General features: G+C 52.8%; 1 long non-coding RNA gene across 1 annotated transcript; it reads right to left on the bottom strand.

Annotated features, from left to right (window-relative positions):
• Positions 1-16699: 16699 nt before the first annotated feature.
• On the bottom strand, positions 16700-17650 carry LOC120709487. Its single transcript, XR_005689691.1, has 2 exons — positions 17256-17650; positions 16700-17169 (listed from the first exon to the last, which is right to left on the bottom strand). It is a non-coding gene; the product is annotated as an uncharacterized LOC120709487 (long non-coding RNA).
• Between the last annotated feature and the right edge of the window lie 1134 nt (positions 17651-18784).

The raw sequence follows: 18784 nt of genomic DNA, 5'->3' as shown, positions 1-18784 counted from the left end.
AGATCCCCTAGGGCTTTACGTCCTAGACTTGTCCTTGGAGATCCTAAACTCTTTCAAAAACCTTAATAGTTTTGAAGTCCAATTTTAAATTGTTGTTTTGAAAACCGAGGTTGCCATCTCTGGTAGGCTGTCTGCGACCTCTGATGCCAGCTGTGGCGGAACCACCCAAAACTACTGGGCCCGGGTGCACTGATCTTTGTTGCTAAGCAACTCTGACCCAAATTGGCACTCACCGGTAGTTCCTCGAGTGAAGCCTCGATAAAAGCCACGCTATTCCAGGATCAGCAGACAACACTCACACGAAGGTGAGCCCAGAGATTACAACACAGAATATTTCATACATCTCAGAGTGATTGCAGCGGAAAGGAAATTTATTACAAACCATGTTCAGAGTAGCAAAGTACTCCGGAGTTCCAACTACTCAATTATTCAAGTCTCATGTTCAGCGGAAGCAGTAAAAGATAACTAGCGAGATATAGTGACGCATCGATAAAGCCTGTACGAATGCGTCACTCAGCGGGAGGGCGATTAGCACCAGCTGAAGGGCCATCCCAATCAACAGACCAACCCGGAGGCAAGGTACAAGGCCAAGTAAGACTTGCAAACAGATCTTCAAAGTTAGTACCTGAAAAATAGTGCCACAAGCAAGGCTGAGTATACTAATACTCAGCAAGACTGACCCGTCTCCGGATATAACATAGTCCGATAACTAGACATGCAAGGCTTTTTGGTTGGTGGGGTTTGCTTGCCAAAAATGCCGCTAAGTGTTGATCCTTACTTTCAGGTTTTACTTAGCCGGATTCTAGTGGGATTAACCATTCTAAATTTGCAACTAACTCTACACAAACATGGTAGAGCAATCACTTAATCAACCAGCAGTATTATCATCATCATGTTCCACTTGTTACTCTATGTCACCGAAATCATTAAGCAATCTCATACCGTGAGAGGCGGACGATTCCGAATCGAATTTCAACCTGGCCAGGGGAACCTAAACCACACGCATGGGGATCGACTTCGCTCCCGCCCACGCTACTTTTCCCCTTACTTTCCAGTCCGTGGATCCGGCACACCCTCCCCGACTACAGAGTCCGACCACTCTGTACCCGTACGTCGCGACATAAAAATAAACCCTACTTCTACCAGGAGGGTGCGAGATCGTTCCACTCGCCGGTCCAATCAGGTAATTAAGCTTACCGATTACCATATTTCTCGGTATGTGGCTAGTACTTTCCAACACTTAACGAAATGAGCCACACACCACGACCTTAGCCATTTTTGACTATACCAATGGGGTATCACAACTACACAACCCCGCCCGTTGTCCTTACATTTCAACAGAAATTAAAGTCAGTACAATTCCTATTTGCTCGCGAGAGGCAGGAAACCACTCGACTTCTACCGTACTTATTAGCATGGCAACTAGTCGATAAAAAGATCCGGTATCAAACATAGGTTCCTAGGGATCATGCATCTAAGGTTTTCGATTAACGCCTAGAAAACTTAAATGCAGAAAACAAAATATTACAATACATTAATAAATAGACAGCTGAATGATAATTCGGAAAAATAGTGGGATTATGCTCCGGGGCTTGCCTTCTTGGGCACTGCCAGGCAGAAAAGCCTCTGGGGCTTGGCCCAGGTCTTGAGGCAAGTTAGTACAGTTCAAATTGACCTCCTGCTCCGCTCGAGAGTCCGCAGGCACCAACTCGTAGTCACCGTCCGCGAGATTAACCGTTTCTATATGCAATGCAAGATTATGAGTTATTCATGGATAACAATTTCTTTTCTTCACGATAAAGTTGTAGTCCAACAAAAGTTACTTAAGTGATGATTTCCACAGTTTATTTCATGGGCAGTCATTTATAGAGTAGTAAACCTAACTACGTTTCTTCATGAATGAGTGGGGTTTTGGTTTCCATTTTTAATTTCAACACATAGCATGCTTTCATTATTTCGTAACAACCCAAATTTACTAATGAGCTAGTGAGGAAACACTAAAGTAATCTAGACTCAAATTAAGTACTTATGGTATAGATTTCAGCATTTAACCACAAAGCAAAAACTATAACTATTCGTGCAAGTAGATCACTCTAGTTACTTCATCTTTTTGTACAGAACGTTTAATATGGGTTCTGGTGCTACAAATTTTACGAGAGCAACATCATAGCATCTACTCAGCACTGAAATTTTTCCAGATTTTATTCACTTATATAACTGAGGTGATAAAAAGAACAAAAATAGTAAGCTTTTAACTAAGATTAATTCTACAGAGAGTTTTACTAGAGACATGGCTCTCAAATTTTTACCAGAGACTAGTAATGAGTTAGAAATACTCCAGAAAATTTTTTAAGATTTAACTCACTATGGTAAATTAGTTATTCAGTTAACTTAGCATGAGTTTGCATAAATTTCTCAAGGTGCATTTAACCAGTATTGCATATGGACTTTTTATTACAGGTAGAGAATACTCTAAACAAAATAATGCCCAAAAATAATGATTAGAAACAGTGTAGATTACGCAGAACAAAAATATTAAACCTAGCCCTAAGATGCTAAGCATGATTATTCGACAAAGCAAAACTCAGTAACTGCAGCTCAAAATTTTTAGACAAGGACACAGAGCTAAAAAGAGACACTAGAAATAAATATAGATTTTTCTGAGCATAAGAACTATATATGAGGAATTAAGTTGATTACACAAGCATAAATCATGGTATATAGCAAATGAACTCTAATAAATATGAAATTTAGGTATTAACAGTGTTTTAGTTTTACATGCACTCAGTAAAAATTTCAGAGCAAGTTCATGTGCATATTTTCCAGAATTAAATCGAGAATGCTAACAACAGATTAGAGAATCTTGATTGTTCCAATATGATACTGCTTTGGTTGGGTGCCATCTTTATAATGTGATCTTAAAATTCCATTAGTGATAACCTATCCAAAAATCAAGGTCATTTGATGGGAAGAACTTCGTGAACATGCATAAGGTGGTTTTCTTATTCTTTTCCCTAGATTAAATTCGGTTGAGTTTATGCAAATGTGAATGTTACAAAATTTGTAGATCTTGTTACAAGGAATCCAGATCAGTTGAGTTTGCATTTTTCTGATTTTTCTGTGATTTGTTTCGCATTTTAGGACTCCACTGGTATACACTGAAAAACTTGCAGAAACACCCTTAGACGAAAAAAAGAAATTACAACCGGGTCCTTTGCCGGCCTTCTCCGCCGTGGCATCTTGCCGGTGATGTTCTGCGGTGCAGGGCTTACCGGGGCTGCCACGGGGAGGCGCGTGGGAGAGAAAGGATCAAGGAACACCTACCCTGGTCGACGTTCGAGCGTCTGGTGCACGGGTTCGAGCTCGTCGGCGTCAATGGCGGGGTGGTTGTTCGGTTCGCCGGCGCTGGAGGTGAAGGAGGGCTCGGGGTAGGGGAACAAGACGCGCACGAGCACCGCGTGAGCTCGTGGATGCTTCTGGGGTAGCTGTCGTGCTCGGTCTCCTTCGGAGCTGGCCGGTCCGCGGTGAGCCTGAGCTCGCCGGCGGCGGCGCAAAAGGGGAACGGCGTAGGGAGGAGGTTTGGGTTCGATTCCGCGCGCGTGGAGCATGACTAGGAGGTGGCGAAGCTGTTGCGGTGGTCGGAGGGGGCAATGTGGGGCTGGGCTAGCCGGTCCGCGAGAGCTGGATCTCGGCGGCCATGGCGGAGCGGCGGGAGGAGGAAGAAGGGGAAGAAGGGGCGCGACTGTGGGGTTCTGGGGGTCTTTATAGGCCAAAGAGCTCCTGGGTGAGGAATGTAGTGACTGGGGGCGGTCGATTTGGCCCTGGGCGACTCGACGGCGAGCGGGCGGAGGAGGCAGCGGCGCTGCGCCGGCCGGGGGTGTCGTGGCGGCTCGGGAAGGGGTCTGGGACGCGTGTGCGCGCGAGGAGGTGCCAAGGGGCGGCCAGGTGGCGCTAAACGGTTTCCCCGGGTCCATTTGGCCGTGGGCGCGCGGTGGACGAAGTCCACCGGCGGCGTACGGCGGGCGGCGGGAAAACAGAGCACCGGGAGAGAGAGGTGAAGGTGAGGGCCTATTTGGGATTTCTGAAATTCCAGGGACCTTTCGGTAAACAAAAATTTTCTCCTATTTGGAGGGCTCAAATGGAAAAGTGTTGAATACCACTTTTGCATAACTTTTCAAGATCTACAACTTTCGTGTTATGCAAATTTTCATTTGAACCCCACATTTTGAACTATTGGTACATTTACATATTTGCACAAAAGGACTTTAGTTTTATTCAGTTTTTGACTTGATTTTGGCTGAAGTTCAATTGAGCACATGTCAATTGAAACACCTCTCATGAGCCAACAAAAATTTTGTGCACATTTTTTAATTAAATTTTGAGTAGCTTTTCACTCCTTTTTCTTTTTCCTTTAATTTCTTTTGTATGATTTGTCTTTTATTTGATCCTTTCTCTTTGAATTAATTTCTCAAAATTTTCTTTTAACTTTAACTAAGGTACATTGATTGTATTTAAATGTGCTAACACCTGAGGTGTCACAGACACTAGCACTCACATCTCCCCATATTGGCACTTGCCTCAATCAACTCTAGCACATCTAGAGACTTGGGAGCTTCTCTCCCTCTCTCGCTCAAGCTTGTACCCCCTACTACAGGCACCCCGGTGCAAAATAATATAGTGCTTCCCTCCCTGCTGGACGTACTGCCTCATCGACCGGAACAAGGATAAATCCGGTGTCATTGTGTTTCCTCTTGCTTCAACCATCTAGGGACTGGGACATGCAGCATCATCACTGGTTGGTGCTAGACCGCGAGGTCCGGACACCGACAGTTGGCGCGCCAGGTAGGGGCGCTGCGTGACAATCATCCTTCATTCCCATTTGATCTCTAGATGGCGGACGAGTCGTGCCCGCTCTCGGCAGGCACGGTGATATGGTTCGGGAGTCTCGAGTTCAGGGCAACTGGCAACGGTTGCGACCTGGAGCTCCTCCCGCCCAGAACCGACCCCGACGCTCCAGCGCCACAGCCTCGGCACCGGAGGCGCTCGGGCCAGCGCGCACGACGAGCGTGCATGGAACGACGCAGGACGGCTCGCCTTAACTCCCCTACATGGGTCGAAGCTAGCGTGCCACAACCTGATGCCACGGTGAAGGACACCACCTCTTCACTACCAAAGGCAACAACGACACTGACGGAGGGGGACGCGTCCAGGCCGCCGCTGTACCCTTACAGGATGCGAGCTCCTGCCAAGACCCACACGTCATCTGTCAGCACCAACATGAGCACGTACGAGGACTTGCCCGGGCATTATTTGCTCTCGGCACGCAACCTCATCGCATCAACACCTGACAACTCATACCCCGACTTTGCAGACGAGGGATCCGTCCCCGTGCACAGTCATGAGACCCCAGAGTGGGACTACTCCGGGATCTGTGATCTCGGAGCCTTTTTTATCATTTCAGGCTGCGACAGACTATTGCCTCACCTGTTTCGACGACTCCAGCGAGGGGGACTGCGATCCAACTCGGAAATGCTTCAGCGCCGAGCTAGGGGGGGCCCAACGACGACGCAGCAGACGCGGCGCATGCCGCGATAGCCGCCCCAGGAGCGACTGCGGCGCCCGGACCGTCCGCCTCGGTAAACTCAGAACTACAGCAAGCACAGCTGGCGCAACTCCAGGAGCTTGAGGCCAAGCTCGAGGAGGAGTGTCGGCAAACGCAGAAGCTGCGCATTGCGCTCGAGCAGGGATGTCCTGGCCGTGGTGCGGGAGCTCGGGAGGTGGGACGCGTTGCCCGGGAGTGGATCATGGTGGATGGCGGCGAAGAAAGCCCCCCGGCCTTGAACAGGGCCAGGCAAAAGATCACCACTGCGGCCATTTTACTCCACGCTATGCCCGAGCCCTCTATGCCCGAGGGTCGCAATCTGCGCAAGGAAGCACAAGCCCTCCTCGAGGATGCTGCGGTACAGCAGGTCGAAAGTTCTGTGTCTCGTATGCGCTCGACGAGAGCTGGTGGGGCTGCACAGCAAGATCGCGAGGTCTCAGTGCACACCCCGACGGCGGGCGGGACAAAGGCACCCATGGTGCATGACCGTGTCAAGTTGCCCCCCGCAAAGGAGTGCCTCCGGGACACGCGCGACAACGCCTACAACGGCGATGCCCGTAATATCCTGAACCAGAAGAAGAAGGACGGTGCCGTTCATGGCTACCACCCTCAACACGGTGGTCGCTACGATAGCAAGGAGGATAGGAGCCCATCACCGGAGCCCCCCCGGGCACTCGTGTGTTCAGCCGGGAAATCCGTGCTGCTCCGTTTTCCCCACGCTTTCGGCAGCCTACCACCCTCACCAAATACTCAGGAGAGACGGATCCCAGGCTCTGCCTCAACAACTACCACCTGGCATGCCAGCTAGGTGGTGCAACTGATGACGCCGTCAACATTCGCAACTTCCTCTTCACCTTGCGGATTCCGCGCGCACGTGGCTCGAATATCTTCCCGCCAATTAGATCCACGATTGGTTCGACCTGGTCAGAACCTTCGTGGGCAACTTTCCGAGGGTGCCATCAGCAACCCGACGAGCCGTTGCGAGACGACATCCGACGCTTCTCCAAGCAGTGCACCGAGCTCCCTAGCGTCACCAACTCCGAAATCATTAGTACCTTTCATTTGGGCACAACGAGCAGGGATCTCGTACACGAGTTGGGACGGAACACACCTTCCAGCGCGAATGAGTTGTTTGACGTAGCAACTAACTTCGCCTCCGGCGAGGAGGCGATCGGTGCTATCTTCGATGGCGAGAAGGGCAATCGCAAGGGAGAAGCGCCCGCGGAGGACAGCAAGACCAAGAGCCTCGCGAAGAAGCCCAAGCGGGGCAGGAAGAAGAAGAAGGGCCCACCAAACTAGTGCGGTCAGGGGCAGGAGGAAGACTCCGACAAGGCCCTCGCCGTCACCCCTGATCACAACGGTCCCCGAGGACGCCCTCGAGGCGGCGGCCTATTCGACAACATGCTAAAGAAGTCGTGCCCTTATCATAGGGGCACGGTTAAACACACCCTCGAGGAGTGTGACATGCTCCGCAAATACTTCAACCGTCTCGGCCGCAAGGACGAGGCTAAGAAGAAGGATGAGGAGGACAAGGGCGGCGATGGTTTCCCCTCGGTGGAGAATGTGTTCTTCATCTTTGGCGGACCAATGGCGAATATGACCACTCGACAACACAAGCGAGAGCGCTGAGAGGTCTTCTCCATCAGCAGGGCTATGCCATCCTACCTCGACTAGTCGGAGGACACCATCTCCTTCAGCTGCGAAGACCACCCCGACTACATCCCGAATCCGGGTCAGTACCAGCTCGTCGTGGATCCGATCATCGGCAACGCCCGGTTCTCCAAGGTGCTCATGGACGGGGGCAGTAGCCTCAACATCATGTACGTGCACACCTTGGAGCTCATGAGGATCAGCTTGGACAGGCTACGCCCAAGCGTGTCGCCGTTTCACGGCGTCACGCCGGGAAAACAATTCCAACCCTCGGACAGATCGACCTGCCCGTCTGCTTTGGCACGCCGGCCAACTTCCGCAAGGAGGTACTCACCTTCGAGGTAGTGGGGTTTCGTGGAGCGTACCACGCCATACTAGGACGGCCATGTTACGCCAAGTTCATGGCGGTCCCCAACTACACCTACCTTAAAAGAAGATGCCGGGTCCGAAGGGCGTCATCACCGTCGGCCCGTCGTTCGAGCACACCTACGAGTGCGACGTCGAATGCGTCGAGTGTGCCGAGGCCCAAGCAGAGGACGAGGCCCTCGCTGCCAGCTTGGAGAAAATGGCGAGCGAAGCCATGGACTCCTCGCACCGACACGCAGCCAGCTTCAAACCTACCGAGGGTGTCAAGAAGGTGCCCCTCGACCCGAACTGCCCGACGACAAGGTGTTGAAGGTCAGCGCCACCCTCGACAGCAAATAGGAAGTGGTGCTCGGTGACTTCCTCTGTGCCAACGCTGACATCTTCGCGTGGAGCCCCTCGGACATGCCTGGCATACCGAGGGAGGTCGCCGAGCACTCCCTTGACATCCAGCCCAACTCCAAGAGCGCCTGCGACGCTTCGACGAGCTCAAGCGCCGAGTGATCAGCGAGGAGGTGCACAAACTTTTGGCGGCCGGATTCATCAAGGAGGTATTCCATCCCGAGTGGCTAGCTAATCCTGTATTAGTTAAGAAAAAGAATGGAAAATGGAGGATGTGCATAGATTATACTAGTTTAAATAAAGCATGTCCGAAAGTTCCCTTTCCTTTGCCACGAATTGATCAAATCGTTGATTCAACTGCGGGATGTGAACTTTTATCCTTTCTTGATGCTTACTCCGGTTACCACCAAATAAAGATGAAAGAATCCGACCAGCTCGCGACTTCTTTTATCACACCCTTTGGCATGTACTGCTATGTCACGATGTCATTTGGCCTTAGAAACGCCGGAGCTACATACCAGCGGTATATGCTCCACGTGTTTGGGGGCCATATCGGGCGGAACGTAGAAGCATATGTCGATGACGTCATTGTAAAATCCAGGAAGGCCGACGACCAGGTAGCCGATCTCAAGATCGCGTTCGACTGCCTTAGAGCCAAGAGGGTAGAGCTCAACCTTGAAAAATGCGTGTTCGGGGTGCCTCGAGGCATGCTCTTGGGCTTCATCGTCTCCCAGTGAGGCATCGAGCCCAACTCTGAGAAAGTCTCAGCCATCAAACGGATGGAGCCGATCCGAGACTTAAAGGGGGTACAGAGAGTCATGGGCTGCCTGGCAGCCCTTAGCCGTTTCATCTCACGCCTCGGTGAGAAAGGCTTGCCTCTGTACCGACTCCTGAGGAAAACCGAGCACTTTTCGTGGACCCTCGAGGCTCAGGAAGTCCACGATAGGCTAAAGGCATCGCTCACTCATGCCCCCATCCTGACACCGCCGATAGGCAGCGAGCCCCTCTACCTATACGTAGCAGCGATGACCCAAGTGGTCAGCGCAACAATTGTTGTGGAAAGACAAGAGGAAGGACATGCTCTGCCTGTCCAACGGCCGGTGTACTACATCAGTTTAGTGCTATCCGAGACCAAGTCGCGATATTCACAGATCCAGAAGCTGCTATATGCAGTGGTCCTGGCTCGGCGCAAGCTGCGCCACTACTTTGAGGTCCATCCCGTCACCGTGGTCTCGTCCTTCTCCTTGGGAGAGATAGTCCACAATAGGGAAGCCACGGGTAGGATTGCCAAGTGGTCAGTGGAGCTAATGGGAGAAGCTCTCACTTATGCGCTTCGCAAGGCGATCAAATCCCAAATCTTGGCCAACTTCGTCGCTGAATGGACCGACACTCAGCTGCCCCCACCACAAATTCAAGCGGAGTGTTGGACCATGTACTTCGATGGGTCGGTGATGAAAACCGGCGCAGGCGCTGGCCTCCTTTTTACGTCGCCCCTCGGAGTGCACATGCGCTATGTGGTCCGCCTCCACTTCCCAGCGTCCAACAATATGGCGGAGTACGAGGCCCTCCTCAATGGCCTCCGCATCGCCATCAAACTTGGCATCAAGCGCCTCGACGTGCGGGGTGACTCTCTTCTCGTCATTGACGAGGTGATGAAGGAGTCTAGCTGTCACGACTTAAAGATGGAGGCATACTGCAATGCGGTGTGCCACCTCGATGACAAGTTTGACGGCCTAGAACTCAACCACATCCCACGCAGGTACAATGAGGATGCGGACGAGCTGGCTAAGATTGTGTCTGGGCGGACCACCGTTCCCCCGAACTTCTTTGCCCCCGACCTCGCCAAACCATCCGTCGATTTCAAGGATCCGGCGGAGTCGGGCACCTTGTCCGCCGAGCCCTTGGTCGGGAACCCCCCGACAGACGAGTCTGAGGCCATGGAGATGGAGACCGAGACCTCCTAGGTGGACGAGGCCGAGCCAATGCAAATTGACGAGGCTCCGTTTCTGCGAGACTGGAGCGACTAGTATCTCGACTGGATCAACCGAGGCGTGCTACCCTCGGATCGCGCTCAGGCGCGGCGCATCACCAGGCGGGCCAAGTCTTTCGCCTTAATCGACAGGCAACTGTACAAACACAGCCCATTGGGAGTCCTACAATGTTGCATCCCCATTCCCGAGGGTAGGGAGCTGCTTCGGGGCATCCACGCCGGAGCCTGCGGCCATCACACGGTGCCACGCACCCTCGTGGGCAACGCATTTAGGCAGGGCTTTTACTGGCCCACAGCAGTCACCGATGCCATGGAGATTGTGCGGACTTGCGAGGGTTGCCAGTTCTACGCCCGTCGGACGCACCTTCCGCTCATGCTCTACAAACCATCCCCATTACATGGCCTTTCGCTGTATGGGGACTGGACCTCGTCGGACCATTGCGGAAAGTGCCCGGGGGCTTCACCCACTTGCTGGTGTCAATCGACAAGTTCTCCAAGTGGATCGAGGCTCGACCCATCGCCAGGATCAAATCCGAGCAGGCCGTGTAGTTCTTCACCGACATAATCTACAGGTTCGGGGTCCCGAACTCGATCAGAACGGAAAATGGCATCCAGTTCACAGGGAAGAAGTTCTTAAAGTTCTGCGATGACTATCACATATGTGTGGATTGGTCGGCTGTGGCACATCCACAAACAAATGGCCAAGTAGAATGTGCCAACGGCATGATCCTGCAAGGCTTCAAGCCAAGAATCTTCAACAAGTTGAACAAGTTTGGCCGGAGATGGCTCACAGAGCTTCCCTCGGTCATCTCGAGTCTAAGAATGACAACGAGTCGAGCAACGGGCTTCAGCCCATTCTTCCTCGTCTATGGCGCTGAGGCTATCCTCCCCACTGACATGGAGTATGGGTCCCCGAGTCTCAAAGCCTACCAAGAGCAGCAGAACCAGCAAGCCCGCGAGGACTCGCTGGATTAGGTGGACCAGGCTCGAGACGTGGCGGTCCTACACTCAGCGCGTTACCAACAGTCTCTGCGAAGATATCAGGCGCAGAGAGTTCGACATCAGGACCTCAACAAGGGAGACCTGTGTTGAGGCTTCGGCAAGATAGCCGAGGGCGCCACAAGCTTAGCCTGCCATGGGAAGGCCCGTACATCGTTGTGGAGGTCCTCATGCCCGGCACCTACAAGCTAGCTAACGAGAAGGGCGAAGTCTTTACCAACGCTTGGAACATTCAGCAGCTACGCCGTTTCTATCCTTGAAATTCCAAGCTAATTGTACATACTTTGTACTCGTATTTTAAATTCCCGAGATAATAAAGAAGTATGCTTTACTTACAAATTTCTCAAGAATCATCGAACCCTTGGGGGCTCGGATGCGTGCACAACATTGAGAGAGCCTTGGCTTTGCCCTCGGCAAAGCCAAGCCTCCCTCGGGGGCTACAATGGGGGGAACCCCAGAAAGTCCCCAAAATGTCGTTGTTTTTCCGAAAAATTTTCGTATCTAAGCCTCTCGAACACTTAGAAAAACAGCCGCAAGGCGTAAGCAACTATGGCACAAGGCCGGCTGAGCCGCGGAACCGCCTACGCCTCCGGAACACGGCATCCCCGGTCACCTCCCTGCGCCTAAGTAGCTTATGAACGCAAAAATCCTTGCAGAAGTTTATTTAAGCAGCACACGAGAGCACGAAAAAATAGTAGAAAAAATGATGCGCAAACACACAAAGGTCTTGAGCGGGCGCACCGTTAAGATTACGACTTTGTTCCTTTACATAGGAAAATAAAATCAAGACAAAGTCCTAACTTATCTACTTGGGCCCCATAGCCCAGGCTATCTATAGGTCCCCTTCTCCACCGCGCGCACACTCGTCCTCGTCATCCACGGTGCCGGGGAGGAGCTCACTTTCGAAAAGCTCGGCCAAGGCGGAGGCGGCGCCCTCGACAACTACATCAGCTTGCTCCATAGCATCAACCTTGGCGTCATCGTTGTTGACACCTACCAACATCACCACTGGAAATCAGCGATGGCGTCCGCAGACGTCAATGGGGTGACAGGTATTTCATGGGCCACGAATAAATCCGCAAGTGCACGGAGTACCGCCGTAATATTTTACCCGAGAGTAACCCGGGGTGTCATTTATATTTCCGCAGAGAAGGCGGCGGTGTATAGAATTTAATTAAGTTAGGAGGAACAACTATGGATTAATGTCAATGATCCAAACAGAGGAATAATATTCATGGTAAAGGGGGTAGTGAACTCACAAGCACAACTAGATAATATGCCTAGGAAAGGAAAGAGCAAGATCAAGGGTAACTAGAGCCATAATCTATCGTACTCTCATGAGCAAACCGAACTGAGTCATTCATAAGCAAAGGAAAAGCCTGATCAATGGATTAGGGAGACCGCATCCAGATGAATAGGAGGAGCCTGATCATCCGACGGCTTTATGTACCTCCTACTCCTCTATCCGAACGTGGAGGATTACTCGGGCTCGGACAAGGCTGTCATCACCTGCTGGCTACCTCTACAAACCGTGGGATAGAGTCGTATTCAAACATGGTCATCAACCCAGCACCACACCTGCCCTAACGAGCACCACTCTAGCCTTGCGCAAGGACACCCTTGTCTATCCGGGGCCTTAGTTCTAGAGCGCCCAATTAAGAAAGATGAAACAAAGCCATGATACACGAAGTAGTCTATGCATATGAATCACTCAAGACAATCATAACTCACAAGAAGGATCACATACACAACAAAAGTATATGAACCAAAGTACTGAATAAATAAATAAGCATCTAGTACAAACTCAGAGAATTACATAAAGAGAATGTAAAAGACATACTGGACTCTCCAAGAAGATTCTAAGACCTCGAACTACGACTCGAATCCGAACTCCTCTAGTCCTAAGACCTCTACAAAAGAAGATGAACTACATCTTGAGAGAGTAGCTTGATTGCTTGGATGATGTGTGTTGGCTTGATGGATGAGTTGCTTGAAATGGAGCCCCTCCCCTCATATATATAGAGGGGAGCCACCCTCTCCTCGGCCGGGAATTGTGCATGAACCACATTGAACCGACATCATCATCCAAGGAGGAGCTGCCACGTCGAAGACTTAAGGCGGTGGGGCCCATGGGCAGGTCGGCCGGCCTCCTAGTGGGCCCACCGACCTTCTCCTTCTTGGGTTGGGCTGCTTCTGGTGTCCACTTACTAATAGTTGTGGTTTGGGCCCTTGTTCTGTTGAATTTCTTCTCTGGTGGCCTTTTGATCCACCCGGTCGCCCAGGGACCTCAGGCGACTGGCCAGCAAGCTGCCCAACGAGCCGCCCTCGCCCTCGACTCCTTGGCACGCGGCCACAGCAGCTCCCTCCAGGTCCTCGTAGTCCTTCTGCACCAACGAGTATGCGACTTGGAGGGCCTCCTTCGCCGCGGTCTCCTCCACCACCGCCTTCTGCAGCTCTGAGCGGAAACGAAGATAAGTCTCGACAAAACCTAGTCAACTAAAGCCAATTTCGATACTTACCCTCGGCGCGCCTCCTCTCCTCATTCAGCTCCGCCTGCGCGACATCGACCTGTTGCAGGAGCGCTGACACAGAGGCCCCCCCTTTCTTCTAGGGCGGTCACTGCGCTGTGGAGGGCATCCCCCTGCACCTCGAGGAGAGTATCATTCTGCACGAGGGTATCGGTAAGCGCTTCGATGGCGGCCTCTTGGTGCTGGGACCGAGCCGCCCTCGCCGCGAGCGCCACCACGTTCTCGCGCAGCGCGGCCACTTGCAGCTCAGCCTCCTTGGCCTTCTGCTCGGCTGTGGCCCTCTGCGCGTCGCGCTCGCCGTTGGCACGGGTGAGCTTGAGCTCCAGCCCACGAGCTTGTGCCTCCATTTTGGATGCCTGGGTGGAGGCTTCGTTCAGCTACAAACCCAGGCTGGCACTCTACCTTTCAAGCTAGACCACCCTGGAATACAACTGGGCCAGCTTGACGCTCTTGTCCCTTGACAGAATCATCTGCTGCTACAAATAAAGGACATGAGCAGACAACATGCAAACATAATCAGAAACAAACAAGAGCAGGAAGGGCACCTACCCTGTTGACGTTATGCTTCTCCTGCCAGTGAAGCTGCAGGACGCGCTGGATGTCGGTGTCCATCTCATCGCCGTGATCGAGTTGCGCTTGGCAGATCTCATCTTCTTCGTGCTTAGCGCGAACAAAATCCTCGGGGACCCCGGGATGGACAATCGTCCAGCTTATCCCCTCGCTGGGCTGCTCGGACGGTCCGGCCCCGAGGTCACCCTCGGATGCAACAGCGATGCGGCCGCTGGTGCTGGCTTCGCCGAGCGCGGCGTTCGAGGCGACCTCTCCTGGGCTCTCGAACCGCTCCGGCGCCGCCATCTCCTCCGCCGCCGTCGTTGCGGCCTCCTCGCCGGGGATGGGGGTATTTTCTTCCACCTGGCCGGGGACGGGGGTATGTTCTTCCACCTGGCCGGTGGACCGCTCTGACGCGGCCCTGCCAGTCCTCCCTTTTCCACCGGCGTTCGGTCGGGCGGTATCTTCTGCGCTGCCTTGGTCGGCCTCTTCCTCAACACCCGGCCGGACAGTGTCCTCCTGCACCCAACTGCGCTCGGCCCATCTCGGCCCCCGGACCATTGCCGCCCGGTACTGCGCGACGATCTCCTCCGCCGTCCGAGGCCTTCCGATCGAGGGCTGCGATGCCGCGCGGCGTAGCGGTCCCCCCCGACTTGAGGGCCTTGGTAGGTGCCAGCAAGGGGGCAGCCGCGGTAACCTTCAGGCTGAGCCAAGCAAGGGGGGCGGTCAAAATCAGAAGGAACAAAGATGCCAACTGAAAGTGGAAAGCGGATGAAGAAGTACTTACCTCGAGGCAGTCCAGCTTGCGCTTCCTCGAGCAGCTCCTTGGGGCTCGTGCTGTCCCACCGGCTCCCATCGAGCAGCCGACGGGCGGCGCACCTAGGCCAACTTGATGCCTCGGCGGCGTAACCCATCCGAGGGTCTCCACGCCTGGCCACGCGGGTGTCCTCTAGCTCATCGTCCGCGCGTGCGTTCTTTCGCCCACCACCAACGCTAGGGCCTCGGTGCCGGCCCGCCGCTGGCCTGACGTTTGGCTTTCGGTCGCCTCCGTGTCGGGGGTTTCGGGCATCGAGTAATCGACGTCGTCAGACCCCGAGGGTGAGAGGTCTGGCTCCGGCGTAGTCTCGGGCATGGGGGAGCGGTGAGAGGCCATCCTCCTCTTGCTCCCGGTTCAACTTCTCCCTCGTCTCCTTTTCCTTCAACTTCCTATCGCGGCGCCGCTTCTCCGCGTCCTTCCGCGCGTCCGCGTACCGGTGGTTCGCAACCCAGATCTCAGGGAGCGGAGGATTCGAGGTATATCCGTGGTGGCTCAGCCCCTGTGAGCAAGACCAGAATTCAGAAGATAAGGACGACACAAGCAACCAATGTTTAGAAACAGATCTTACCAGTTGGATGTGCCTCGCTTCGGGGCGCATCTTGATTCCCCAAAGATCTCCGACGCCGGTCGGAGGAGGGGCCACCGTACGCCCCACCCTCTGGGCGGCGATCTCATGGGAGAGCGGCTCCTCCATCATCTCTGAGCCCTCGGATGGGGCCTCCGGCATTAGCTTGTGGAGAGGAAGCTTCCTCTCCATGAGGGGAAGCACCCTCCGCCGGTGAAAGTTCACGACGACGGCGGCCGCCGTCGGCCCCTTGCCTGCCAGGTGACGCAGCGCATCGGTGTGCACCTTGAGCTTGGCCTGGCACTCGGGGGATGACATCCCGTATCCCCAAGACTCTGGCCTCTCCATCAGAATCTTGCCGGTGTATGCCGGGAGCCGCCCGTCGTCGTTGCGGAGGTAGAACCATGCCTTATCCCAGTCATGATTATTCGTCGTCATCGTGCAAGGATATACAGGTCCTTCCTCGACTCTCACACTCGTTGCATGAGGCCGCTGGCACTAACGGGCCTCCTCACTCCCACCGAGACGGACTCGGTGTAGAGCTCTCCCCGGAACAGGTACCTCCACAGGTCCCAGTGCACCGACACCCCCAGGTAGCCCTCGCAGACGGCGACGAAGACCGTCGCTTACGAGACAGCATTAGGGGCGAAGTTGTGCAGCTCCACCTCGTAGTGGCGGCAGAGCGCGCGGCGGAACCGGCTGGTGGGGACACCGAAGCCCCGCTCGAGCAGCCGTGCCAGGCTGACAACGTAGCCGTTCGGGGGCTTCGGCTCCGTCTCCGTCGACCCCGGATCGGTGTTCGGCGGCAGAACCCCGGTGGCGACCAGTGACTACAGGAACGCCTTGTCGGCGATGGACTTGCCCCATGGCACGGGATCGACCAGCTGCACCATTGCGACGGCGAAAAGGCGAGAGGGCTCGAACGAAAGCGACTACTTCTTCTTCCTCTCGCCTATCTACTCTGGGGCTTTGATGCAGGGCGGCGGTAGTAGGCAAAGGCAAAGGCGAGGTGAGCCGAGCGGACTCCTCCACGCCCGTCTTTTTAGCCACGACGACAGGCGGGTTTGTCGCGGCTATCCCAAATCAACCGCATTAAATGCGGTAGATATCGCTATCTCCACCAGCTAGGCCCCACGATCGGGGAACCCGCGCGCACGCGCAGTAACTGCAGCGGGGCAGTTACCGAAGCGGTACAGGGCCAACAATGTCTAGTAATCATAGATGGTGATGAATATAATAGCTCTAAGGTTAAAGGGCTGACAGATCAAAGGTAGGATGGGATGCACGGTGTGTGTGAATGGTACCATATCATCTTTCTTTGAAGGTTCTCGTATGTTAACATACAAAGTACAAATATAAGTAGAAGCTGCCATGTTCTCGTATGTTAACATACAAAGTACAAATATAATATAAGTAGAAGCTGCCATGTCATATGTGGATCAGGCATGAATGGGTGTAGAGTGCAGAGGATACTGCACGCTCTCTGCGGCAGGTGCCAAGCAGATGCAGACTGCCGGCCATAGGCCGTCGGGAAGATGGCGGCGATGATCCAGCGATGCTAAGCAAATTAAGTAATAGTATTTTTTGCTGCAGCATTCAGTGAGTATGCAAACCGGTTTCCCTAAGAACGAGTCAAAGTTGGGTGCGAGATGAGACCCGGGGAAGCTGGAGCCTGGAGACGACGAACGAGTGGAGCGGTAGCGGGATGTCCAACGGCGTGTGCAACGTGCGCCAAATGGATTGGTTACCGAAAGGGGGCAATTACTGTAATAATATCCTCAAGTCTATAAATTGAGTTTTAAATTACTTCTCACAGATCAACGGTAAGAAAAAAATTAGAAGAAGAGTACTTGGAAATACTCCCGGTACTTGTGCTTTCCAACTATGGTAAAAGAGCTCCATGCTAATCCTTTCAAAAAAAAAAGTCCCATGCTTGAATGCATGAGTCAAACCGTCCACTAGCGGCGACGGCGCTGGGGGGTGGAGGCCGGTTGGGCGGTTCCGGCGGCGGGGGCAACTGGTGGAGGCAGATGGGGTGGGGGAGAGAAGGGTGGGGAGGTGAGGATGGTCCTCGCTGGTGTTGGTGGCGTCGCCGGCGAGGTGGTGGCTGGCGGCAGAGCGAGGGCACTCATCGGAGATTTGGACGGAGAAGGGAAGGGGGATGAGGCGGGGGAGAGGGGCGTCCTCGCGGCATCCGACGCTGGCGTGGCAGGCGGCGGAGCAGGGGCTGGTGCCGCGGGAGGGGGAGGCGGTGCCACTGCAGAGGCCGTGCTGGGCGGCTACATGCGGGTGGAGGAGTGCCGAGCGGATAAGGAATCGTGGTGGGTCGAGTCACGAGTCACTCGTGTTAGCTTAAACGAATGGTACTCTCCCCGTGACACTTATATATTATAAAAAGACACACCCAACAAATCAACTCTTATTTTATCTAAAATAGTTTAAATATATTGTGATCTAAAATAAGAAATAAGATATTTATTTCTGAACGAAGTGGACTGGAATGTACCTAACCAACATCCTACCACCGCTGCTATGCTAACCCCGGCACGATGAGGCTATGCTATAACCAACATCCAGGCGGAGGAAAATAAATGATGACACGGATTTCATTCTGCTTTCCGTTGGTAAATGAACCAAGATGGTCCTATTCTAGAGATGTGTATGTTCCATGTTCTTTCATTTGGGCTCCTCCGTAACTTATATACACGAGCTATAGCATGTCTAAAGAAAAGTATCTACGCTTCAATCAATCAATCAATCGCTCAATTAGATATTCCACAAGCAACACTGCAACACAATAAGAGAGGAAATGCATGCCCATCCCCTCTCAATCAGTTGTACGTAAAAATGTTTCTTTTTGCATGCCAATCATAGTTCTAAGAATGCTCGATTATGTATCGGAGGATTCCATCAGTCAATTGCTTAATTTAATATTTTCATAAGCAACACAGTAAGAAAGGAAATGCATTATCTCTCCTAATTGCCGATTGTAGCTAATCGGCTTTCCATATGAGATCCATGATTATTGGTCACATCGTCCTCTCTTGCCATGACCAATAAATATTGATATTTCCTAAATTAATGTTGACGTTGCCTAAATAAACACATCAAATGTGTTGGGTGGATACGTACGAAAGTCATGGTGAGAAAAGTTAGAGATTTTGGGTGGAAAAAATTTAGAAACTAGTTGAATGCATAAAATGTGTTGGGTGGATATCTCTCTTGTTGTTTTCAGTGCAAAGTCGCAAGCAGCTACTAGATGCGCTGGAATCCTTTGGCCAAAACAAAACGAAAAGGAAATGTTCCCGTGACTTCTTTCCGTGTTCTCCGTGTCTCTAGCCATCGGCGTCCCCTTCTGGGCCGCCCTTTTCCTTAGGGC

Source organism: Panicum virgatum, chromosome 5K (genome assembly GCF_016808335.1).
Source record: "Panicum virgatum strain AP13 chromosome 5K, P.virgatum_v5, whole genome shotgun sequence".
Lineage (NCBI taxonomy): Eukaryota > Viridiplantae > Streptophyta > Magnoliopsida > Poales > Poaceae > Panicum > Panicum virgatum.
The sequence above is the reverse complement of the archived record's forward strand: the minus strand, read 5'-3'. Positions and strand labels throughout refer to the sequence as shown.